The sequence below is a fragment of the Apium graveolens genome, chromosome 6, assembly GCF_009905375.1.
Source record: "Apium graveolens cultivar Ventura chromosome 6, ASM990537v1, whole genome shotgun sequence".
In the NCBI taxonomy this organism is placed as follows: Eukaryota; Viridiplantae; Streptophyta; class Magnoliopsida; order Apiales; family Apiaceae; genus Apium; species Apium graveolens.
The window spans coordinates 40,117,532-40,128,832 of NC_133652.1; the positions used below are offsets into that span (position 1 = coordinate 40,117,532).

Below are 11,301 nucleotides of genomic sequence, written 5' to 3' on the forward strand. Positions count from 1 at the left end.
AACTGCACCTACCGCATAATCACTCGCATCACACATCATCTCAAACGGTTCTGTCCAATCTGGTGCTGTAATAACTGGTGCAGTGATCAAACTCTTCTTGAGAGTCTCGAATGCTGCCAAACATTTATCATCAAATTTGAAAGGCACATCTTTCTCAAGCAAATTGCACAACGGCTTAGATATCTTTGAAAAGTCCTTGATGAATCGCCGATAAAAACCCGCATGACCAAGAAAACTACGGATTCCTTTCACAGAATTAGGTGGAGGAAGATTTTCAATGACTCCCACCTTGGCCTTGTCCACCTCCAGACCCTTGCTAGAGACCTTATGCCCAAGGATAATGCCTTCACGCACCATAAAATGACATTTCTCCCAATTGAGCACCAAATTAGTTTCCACGCATCTTTTGAGTACGGCGCGCAGATTATTCAAACATTCATCATATGAGTGTCCAAAGACGGAGAAGTCATCCATGAACACTTCGACATTATTTCCAATCATGTCAGAGAATATAGCCATCATACATCTCTGAAAGGTGGCCGGGGCGCCACATAACCCAAACGAAACTCTGCGAAAAACAAACGTGCCAAATGGACAAGTGAAGGTCATCTTTTCCTGATCCTCTGGTGCAATACAAATCTGATTATACCCGGAATAACCATCTAGAAGACAGAAATACTCATGACCCGCCAATCTGTCAAGCATCTGATCAATAAATGGAAGAGGGAAGTGATCCTTTCTTGTGGCTTTGTTCAATTTTCTATAATCCATGCATACTCTCCATCCTGTAACTGTTCGAGTAGGGATGAGCTCATTCTTTTCATTTGCGACCACAGTGATACCTCCTTTCTTAGGTACACATTGTACGGGGCTCACCCACGAGCTGTCAGAAATAGGATAAATGATGCCTGCATCTAGCCATTTCAGAATTTCTTTCTTCACCACCTCCTTCATGATGGGATTCAGTCTTCGCTGCTGTTCCACAGATGGCTTACTACCTTCCTCTAGCAGAATTTTATGCATACAATATGAAGGACTTATCCCTTTGATGTCTGCTATGGTCCATCCTATAGCCGATTTGAATTCTCTCAAAATCCTTAAGAGCTTGTCTTCCTCACTTCCTGAAAGGTCAGATGAAATAATAACAGGTAACATAGATGAATCACCTAAAAAAGCATACCTCAAGTGCTCAGGTAATGGCTTGAGCTCCAAGGTAGGTGCTTCCTCTATTGATGGTTTGAGCTTCCCTTCAGCGTTCTTAAGGTCAGAAGTACCAAGAGATTCAAATGGTATGTCCAGATTTCACTTCCAGGGAGAAGCGTTCAGATATTGTAATTGTTCGTTGCTATCTTTATCATCGCTGTCAAAATCCCCCACTAAGGCCTTTTCCAATGCATCAGACATTAGCATGTGATCGAGTTCCGAAGTAACCGCAGAATCAATCACATCCACTTTTAAGCACTCCTCATCTTCTGTAGGGAATTTCATTGCCTTGAATACGTTGAAGGTCACATCCTGATCTTGGACCCGCATAGTAAGTTCACCTTTTTGCACATCTATCAAGGTACGGCCAGTAGCCAAGAAAGGCCTTCCCAAGATTATGGGAATCTTCTTATCTTCCTCAAAATCCAGAATAACAAAATCTGCTGGAAAGAAGAGCTTATCCACCTTGACGAGCACATCCTCAACTATGCCCCTTGGGTAAGTAATGGAACGGTCAGCCAATTGTGGTGACATGTATGTGGGTTTTGGATCAGGCAGATCCAGCTTTTTAAAGATTGACAACGGCATCAGATTAATGCTTGCTCCCAAATCACAAAGGCACTTGTCAAAAGTCAGATTGCCAATGGTGCAAGGAATGGTGAAGCTTCCTGGATCTTTCAGTTTTGGTGGTAACTTTTGCTGCAGAACAGCGCTGCATTCTTCCGTGAGAGCAACGGTTTCGAGGTCATCCAGTTTCACCTTCCTTGAAAGAATAGTCTTCATAAACTTCGCATAACTAGGCATTTGTTCAAGAGCCTCAGCGAAAGGTATATTGATGTGAAGTTTCTTGAACACCTCCAGAAACTTTCCGAACTGTCTATCCAGCTTTTGTTGCTGCAATCTCTTAGGAAAAGGTGGTGGAGGATAGAACTGTTTCTCCCCTGTATTAGCCTCAGGCAGAGTGTGTTCAACAGTAGTCTTTCTTGGTTCCGCCGCTTTCTCCTTTTGCTTAGATTCTTCATCTCTAATTTCAGCTTCTACTTCTTTTGTCTTTTTAGAATCAGCTACTTTTCCAGACCTTAAGGTAATAGCCTTGACTTGCTCTTTAGCTTCCTTCCTGCCTGGTACTTCCGTGTCACTGGGAAGAGTGCCAGGTTGACGATTGAGCACTGCATTGGCTAATTGACCGATTTGATTTTCCAAGGTCTTGATAGAAACCGCCTGACTCTTGCACAACAGCTTAAGTTCCTCAAAATCAGCACTAGTAGGTGCAGCCGCACTTCCCTGTCGAGGATATGATTGCCTTGTAGCATACTGCTGTGGTTGCTGGAATCCAGGTGGGTTAAACTGTTTACTCACTCCTTGCTGATATGGTGGCTGAATAACATTCTGATTATTCCCCCAGCTGAAATTTGGATGATTTCTGTTGTTAGGATGATAGGTCGCTGGCACAGGCTGCTGTTGTCGCTGATAATTATTCACATACTGAACAGATTCATTGACAAGAGAACATTGATCCGTAGCATGAGAACCTGCACAAAGCTCACAAACCATAGCTATTTGATTAACTCCATACGTAGCCAGAGAATCAACCTTCATTGATAGCGCTTGGAGCTGGGCTGCAATAGCGGTGGCTGCATCAACTTCCAGAATACCTGCTACCTTGCCTGACGTCATCCTCTGAGTTGGGTTTTGATGCTCATTTGCAGCCATCGTCTCTATAAGATTATACGCCTCAGTATAGCTTTTAGCCCATAAGACGCCTCCAGCTGCTGCATCGAGCATGGGCCGAGATTGGGCCCCCAAACCATTATAGAAACCAGTGATCACCATCCAATCCGGCATTCCATGATGTGGACATTTTCTCAACATTTCCTTGTAGCGTTCCCAAGCCTCGCACATAGATTCTGTAGGTTGCTGTGCAAACTGAGTAAGAGCACTCCTCATAGCAGCAGTCTTTGTCATCGGATAAAACTTCACCAGAAACTTTTGTGCAAGATCTTGCCACGTAGTGATGGACCCAACTGGTTCAGAATGTAACCAGTCTTTAGCCTTGTCCCTCAGTGAGAATGGGAAAAACCTCAACTTGATAGCCTCATCAGTCACGCCATTATACTTAAAAGTGCTGCAGATCTCGACAAAATTCCTTATGTGCATGTTGGGGTCTTCAGTTGCCGCTCCTCCAAAAGAAACAGAATTCTGCACCATCTGAATAGTGCCCGACTTGATTTCAAAGGTGTTAGCTTGAATAGCCGGATGAAGGATGCTTGACTGAATGCCATCAATTTTAGGCCGAGAAAAATCCATAAGAGCTGGATCAGCTTGAACAATACGATCTCCCATGTTTACTGGTTCTTTCTGCTCAGTTCCTGAATCCGAATCCTCAAAATCTAACTTCTCCGGAATATCAAGAACTTCGTCTGTCTCCTCAGCTGTATCTAATGTCCTCTTGCGAGCACGAGAACGAGTTTGCATAAAAGCTTGCTAAAGTACCTGAAACACAACCGGAAAAAAAAAGTAACTACTACGTCCTAATCACTGAGTCCTAATGACCAATGATGGTAAGTACATAAACTAAACAAATACGCCGAGTCCCCGGCAGCGGCGCCAAAAACTTGTTAGGGCGAAAACACGCACTAATATTCACGCAAGTATACGCGTTCGCAAGTAATATAGAATACTTTCTAGTTCGTTCCCTCAGAGACTCAGACTAAATTATTGTCTAATTAAACTCACTCACCAATGTATGATTACTTCTCAATGTTAAGACACTAACACTTAAAATTGTTGATTAAATATTAACTATAATTAACTACTTAATTAATCACTTAACTAACACTTCAATTTATCAATAATAAAACACTCATGAGATCACAACTTCATTATTACTTCCTTCTATAGCCATTGTTATTACCTTTAGCATGTGACAGTGATGATATTAATCGAATAACACGAAACTGATAAAAGCCAACTTTCATTGTACTAATACCATTCTACCAAACATCCACAATTAAGATAGAAGTTGAATAGTCATCAATTATGTTGAGTTCCCATATGTCTACAGAAATTGACAACACAACGATTTAAGCACAAGTTATTCCTTTTGATTACATAGGGCAAATAAAACTGTTAGAGTTACCCACTAATCATGCACAACGTACATGAACCTATGCTAGCATGGCAAGTTCTAAATCTCAAGATCCACCGTCGCTTCACAAGAGATTAACACCCTATCTTATATGTTCGCGACGCACATAAGACGAATACGCACAACCAATACTAGATACCATGCAATCATCACACACTAAAGTATTAAACAATTAACTAAAGAATTCCATAATAAATCCGTTGCAACCCCATGATCACGATTAGCCCATAATAGCACTTATCGTCATCATGGGTTCATATGAAATCATGATAAAAAAACACAAGAAAATAATAAATAAACTAATTATATTAAAACAGAGTACGTCACAAGAGTAAATAAGTTCAAAGCGAGAAAACTAGCATCCAACGTTATAACGAAACAAGAATCACAAGAATATATGCTTCCTCTTCGTTGCGGTGTGCTAAATCGGTCTTCTTCCTTATCTCCTTCGCTCCTTGCGTAAAAACACAATCTTCTTTCTTCCACACTTGTGAAAACGTCTCAAATCTACTTATATAATAGTCCCATAAAACTCAGATTACATAGAAGTGGAAACAAAACAGAAGTAGAAGTCCTAAAATAATCTGTTTTTTTTCCCGACCCTACGCGGCCGCTCAGCATAGCTGAGCGGGCGCTCAGCTTGCTGCGCGGCCGCTCAGCAATGCTGAGCGGGCGCTCAGACCTCTACTGGAAAAATTCTGATTTCGCTCCGTTTCTTCGCCGTAATCTGCCCGTTTCTTTCCTCTCGCAATGGTGAACACTTGCCAAGGCTTATTCTTGATGATTCCTCCCCCGAAATGCAACTAAAACCCTGAAATGCATAAACACTAGAAAAACGCATCAAATACACAAAATACTTGATTTCAAGATACCAATTTAAGCCATTTTAAGACGTTCTAAGTGGTATAAAATGCCACTTATCAGAATGATCCAACGGGATACTAATTTTCCGTAATTATAAATAGCCTTTTACCGTATTTTATTTCGTATCAAAATCATTTGCAGACAGATAATTATATAATTTTCAGAGAAAAGCCCTAATTACATAAACTGTTCTAAGAATCAAACAGCAAAACGAAGGCGTTACCGATCTCTGTTTTCAAAGCTTGAGTAACCAAAACGAAGGATTTGAGGTGTTCTATCAGATTCTGAGCTTTGTTTCACTGCAGAAATCAAGGTTATTTTTCTAAAAATTTATTTATTTTTGAATTTATTTTATTAAAAATATGAATTTTTGTTCGGATGATTGTTTATATGATTTGATGATTGCATGTTGTAGAGCTTGTTTTCCTGATGATTTTCATATGTCATACGTCTGATTTGGAGTTCAATAACATGCTCAAAAGTGGGTTTAATTTTCGAATTTCAAAATTAGGGTTTATAACCCGTATGAATGTTCTTAATTGAAATTTGGGGGTTTCTTATTCTGTGATAGATTGATGTTGTGTTATAGTGGGTTGTGTTCTCTGTGAAATTTGCAATCTAGTCGTATAAGTTTCATGAACCAACGAGGTCTGTAGAGAAGGGAGTTGTGTTTTGAAGTTTTCCGATGTTCGCCGGAAACTGGAAAACTTCACGGCCAAATTCCGGCCAACTCAGGGATTGTTAGGATGAATTGATTGCATGATTGTATTCCTGGTAATTTGTAGATGTGATCTGGAGCTTGTGGTAAGGTGAGGAGGTCGGAATCGTGTTCTCCGGCAAACCTGACTGTTTTCCGGCGACGGGGTGTAAAATTGCAGTTTGGTCCCTGGACTTTTGGGGACGATACAGTTAGGTCCCTGAAGTTTCCAGACTTTGCAAATTTAGGATTCCTGTTTATAAAATGTTTAAAAATCATATTTCCTATTTATTTTTATTATAAAAATTCGTTTTTAATTTCTGAAAATTCTAAAAATTATTATTTTAATTCTGAAAATTATTTTTAATTCACAAATAAATCTAAATTAATTAGTTAATTAATTTCAGTTAATTTATAATTGATTAATTGGTCAATTAATTCAAAAATTAATTGATTAATTGATTTAATTAATTATTAATTGAATTTAATTAGTTATTTAATTAGATTTAATTATTTAAAAATGATTTAAAAATTCTAAAAAATAGTTTCGAGTTTTAAAATATTATTCTAAATTATTTCCAAGGCTCGATAATTATTCTAAAATTATTTCGGAGCCAGAATGGGCCAACCGAACCCTATTTATTAATCCGAAATTGATCCAACGACCCGTTTTCATTCCGAAAAATGTTTTAAAAATCATTTTAAATACCAAAAAGCCTATTTATGACCCGAGACTTCTTTATAAATAATATATCATTGATTACGTGATGTATTATGTGCTATATGTGACTTGTTAATTGACTATCGATCTATATATTTGATGTTTACTTGATTATTGCATAATTTTCAATCCGTTAATCGGATTTGGGTAAAACGAAGGGTAGATAGAAGTATGTGTTGAATAGAATTCCATGAGTAAATTATTGATAGATGCTTATGATATGTGAGCAGAAGAGGCAAGACGCAAGAAAGGGAAACAGATAGTTGAAGAGTAAGACAGTTGTGATTGGAAACGAGTGCAGTGTAGTAAGCTAATATCAGGCAAGTGTTCTGAACTTTCTCGAGATATTATAGTACTTGATAATCCTGTGATATTGCAAGTGCTTTGAAGCACAGAAACCTAAATCCTGATTTCAGTTATTGTCCTTGAGCCATGAATCATATTCTTTCTAATCCATTGATTATTGTATACCCAAACAAGAACCACAAATCTACGATACTACTCTACAAATACATATAAACTAAATACCAAACACTGAAATGAACTATTATATACTCAACCCATGGTATCTTATACTTTGAAAGATCGAATCCTTGAAACCTTGAAACGTTGATTCCTTTGTAATCCAATTCTTTCATTACCCAGCATCCAAGCTTTTAAATTGCCTTATTGATCCTTACAAGGATTGAAACCCTTTCATTGTTAAATATTTATTGTTGTTAATGATTTCGGTTATTGTTTATTATTGCATACTCTGTTATTATGTTAGAATTGGATTGTTTTTATAAAATTGTGGACCAGATTCGTGGTCAGACCATATAATGGTCAAGTTAGGCCAATGTGTGCCTTGGATCCAGTAGTTAGAGCAATGCTGTGTGCCTTGCTCGGGGTTAGTGCGTGACTGATCAGCAGCCTAACCTTGGTTTTAAATTAAAAGTATAATATCCAATTCTAAATCATAATCCTTTGTTCACTTGATATCATAACCATATTCACCTGATGATCATTATTCTCAATTTTGTCATTGTGACTTACTGAGCTAGTTAGCTCATTTGTGCGATGTTGTTTATATTCTTTCCAGTTAAAAAGGAACCAGTTGGTAAAGAGGATCCCCAGTCCAGCGCGAGAGCTAGGGGTTCAGGTTGAGAAAGCTGAGCTAGTAGGCTTCTTTTGGAATAATTTAAGTTTATAAAAGTTTGTAATAATATTTAATACTCAGTTTGAATTTGAAATAGTTGGGATTTGAACGATTTGTAATATATTAGTGTGTTTGGCTTGTGTGCATACTTTAATCTGTTGCGGTCCGTGGTGGTTGGTAAGTAGGGTCATTGCATATATTATTATTATCTTTATTATTGTTATAAGCAGGTTATAATTAAGGTGTGTGTGTGGACCCCAAACTTCTGACCCGGGTTTGGAGGGCGCCACAGTTCCTGCCACTTATCATCCTGACAACTGGAATCATCCTAATTTCAGCTGGATGCAACAACAATCTCATGGAGGTCCAGGTCCATCTGTTAATGAAAGATCTGACTTGGAGGAATTGAGACTTATGTGAAAAAGTCAAGCGATTTCAATCAAGACTCTGGAGAACCAAATAGGGTAAATTGTTAATGCACTGTTGAATTGACCTCAAGGAACTCTTCCAAGTGATACAGAAGCTAATCCAGGCAAGAGGGAAGTCAAAGAACAGAATAATGCAATCACCTTGAGGTCTGGAAAGGTCGTAAACCCTCAATTTCAGCAAGATGAAGATTCTGAAAACTCTGTTCAGAATGCAGGTGCATCTACACCCTTGCCAATTCCAGAAAATGAGATTGTAGCTGAAAAAGTTGTGCAGAAGGATGCTGAGGTGGAACCGAAGAAGAAAGTTGTTACAAACAATCTTCCCGAGGGTAATACATGGGATAAACAAGTCTACCCACCTCCGCCATTTCCTAAAAGGCTTCAAAAACATAAGTTTGACAAGTAATTTGCCAATTTTTTGAGGTTTTCAAGAAGCTGCATATCAACATACCTTTTGCTGAAGCTCTAGAACAGATGCCGAGCTATGCTAAGTTTATGAAGGGTATTCTATCTCGGAAGCTAAAACTTAAGGAGTTGGAAACCGTTGCTTAAAAGGAAAAATGCAGTGCTGTGCTGTAACAGAAACTTCCTCCTAAGCTTAAAGATCCAGGAAGCTTCACGATACCTTGTACCAGTAGAAACTTGTCTTTCGACAAGTGTTTATGTGACTTGGGAGCTAGCATCAATCTGATGCCCTTATCTGTCTTCAAGAAACTTGGTTTCCCTGAGCCAAAACCGACAAACATGTCCTTACAGTTGGCCGATCGGACCATCACTTATCCGTGAGGTAGAGTGGAGGATGTCTTGGTCAAGGTGGACAAACTCATCTTCCCTGCTGATTTTGTAATTCTGGATTTTGAGGAAGATGAGAAGATTTCCATCATCTTAAGAAGACCATTCTTGGCTACAGGCTGAACTATGATTGATGTGCAAAAAGGAGAGCTTACTATGAAGGTTCAAGATCAAAAGGTCACTTTTAATGTGTTCAAGGCAATTATGTTACCCACAGATAAAGATGAGTGCTTTAAAGTAGAGCGGGTCGACTCTGTCGTGAATTCGGAGCTTGAGCAATTACCAAAGTCAGATACCTTAGAGGGATCCTTAATAGGGGAATCAGTTATTGAAGATGAAAAAATAGCAGAACAACTGCAGGTTTTGAATGCACCTCAGTGGAAGAGGAAGTTGGATATGCCATTCGATTCTCTTGGGTTAGTAGTGCTGAAAATTTCTCGGGAGCATCTCGAGCCATCTATTAAAGAAGCTACCACATTTGGGCTCAAACCACTGCCAAATCATTTGAGTTATGCATTTTTAGGTGCACCCCCTGACAAGGGGTTGGAATATATCTATGATAACCTAAAGGGTGATCGTCCGGTTCCTCCCGTACTTACAGAGAGTCCCTCTCGTGCACCACAGATAGTTGATAGGTTTGGTCTTGGTGATGCGCAGTATAGAAGGCTGACTAGGCGTATAGAGGGCATGCATGACATCCACCGACGTTTTGTTGAAGATTTGACACTCGCTCTCGGTACTGTTTTCCGAGACATTGGTGTCGAGGTTGATTGGCCACCTGATCCTCCACCCGAAGAGGGTGATCCTCCCGCTAACTAGGTTTGCCTTGTATCTTTATTATTACCTTCAATGAGGATATTGAATATTATAAGTTTGGGGGGTGATAATGTAAGGATTAGTTTGTGTGTGTCCATATAGATTCATATAGTTTCATGTTACATGTTTAGTTGTATTTCATTCATATTTTGCATGATTATTCATATAGGACATATTTGTTTGTGTTATTATGTGAGTTCATTTAGTTGCATGTGCATGCATATAGCATGGTCCCTTAGGTTGAGCTATTTTTGTCTGATAAGTTAATATTAATTTGAGTGTTGTGATGACGAATAGAGGGTTGTTTAAGTCCTAATGAATTGATTTGCATGCCATAATTTTTTTTCACAAGTCTTATAGGACTGCGTTTGAGCTAGATCATGATCATATTTGTTTATTTATTGAGATTTAATCACTTGTTTATATTTAGAATTTTTGGTATTCTCGTAATGACGTAGGAACACTGATTTTTAAACTGGAAAAAAGCAGGATTTCATTGCTAGTTGTGAAAAAGGCTAAGCGTCAAATGGCTGGTAGCCAGCTCATAATTTATGAGTAGTCTCGGGTTGAATGAGATGGAGTGAAAAACACTCATTCAGAAATTGTTGAAAAAAAGAGAAAAAGAAAAAAGAAAAAGAAAAGGAAAAGAAAAAAAAATGTTAGTATATGCAGAATTGACCAAGAGTGAGCTCTTTAATACCCAAGTTATTAAGTTCTAGGGGACTTTATGCCTAGTGACCTAAGGCTATTATAGTCTGGGATCCGCTAACCTAACGCGCGCTACATAGGTAATATTGTATAAGTCTTTTGGGACCTCATTCATTGCACTGTCAAATAAGCATCTTTGTTATGTGTTCAATAATAGCATGAATCCTTATATAACTATAGTAGGAAGGAGGTGTTGTGAGTCATTATGCGTTTTACATCTATTTTGTTTATAAACTCGTGATTGTTTTGATGATAAGATAAGTTATGATTATTGATCTAGTATCGAGAGTATATCTGTTAAGCATCCCACACACGCACGTTTCTGGTTTGTGAGTTGGTTTTATTCAAACTCTATTAAAATTTATTACATTCTTAGAGGCATTGACTTATTCATTTGGTTATGGTTATTCTAAGGGGATCGATTGCATTATCATTTAGTCACATTCACGTAGTTGCATTCATGCATTAGGTTTGATTATAGTTTTTGAGTCTGTTTATGCTCGAGGACAAGCATCGATTCAAGTTTGGGGGTGTGATAAGTGGATTTTATATCTACTTGAAACGCTTCATTAAAAGCTTAAGTTGGTGTTTGGGACTCAAGTTGTTGGTATTTTTGATATGTTTTTGTGTTATTGCATTTCACACATCGGTTAAATGAAGAAAGAATCATTTCAAAGAAATATGCTGAAAAGAGATAAGAATTGGAATCCTAGGCCATTCTCAAGTTGAAGAGAGTCTCGTTAGCTTCGCGTGGGCAGTTGAATCGCCTAATTTTGACGAACAGAA

General features: G+C 38.4%; 1 non-coding gene across 1 annotated transcript; it reads left to right on the forward strand.

Annotated features, from left to right (window-relative positions):
* The first annotated feature begins 3,046 nt into the window (after nucleotides 1–3,046).
* LOC141669249 (small nucleolar RNA R71) lies at nucleotides 3,047–3,153 on the forward strand. Its single transcript, XR_012553539.1, has one exon. It is a non-coding gene; the product is annotated as a small nucleolar RNA R71 (small nucleolar RNA).
* Nucleotides 3,154–11,301: the final 8,148 nt, after the last annotated feature.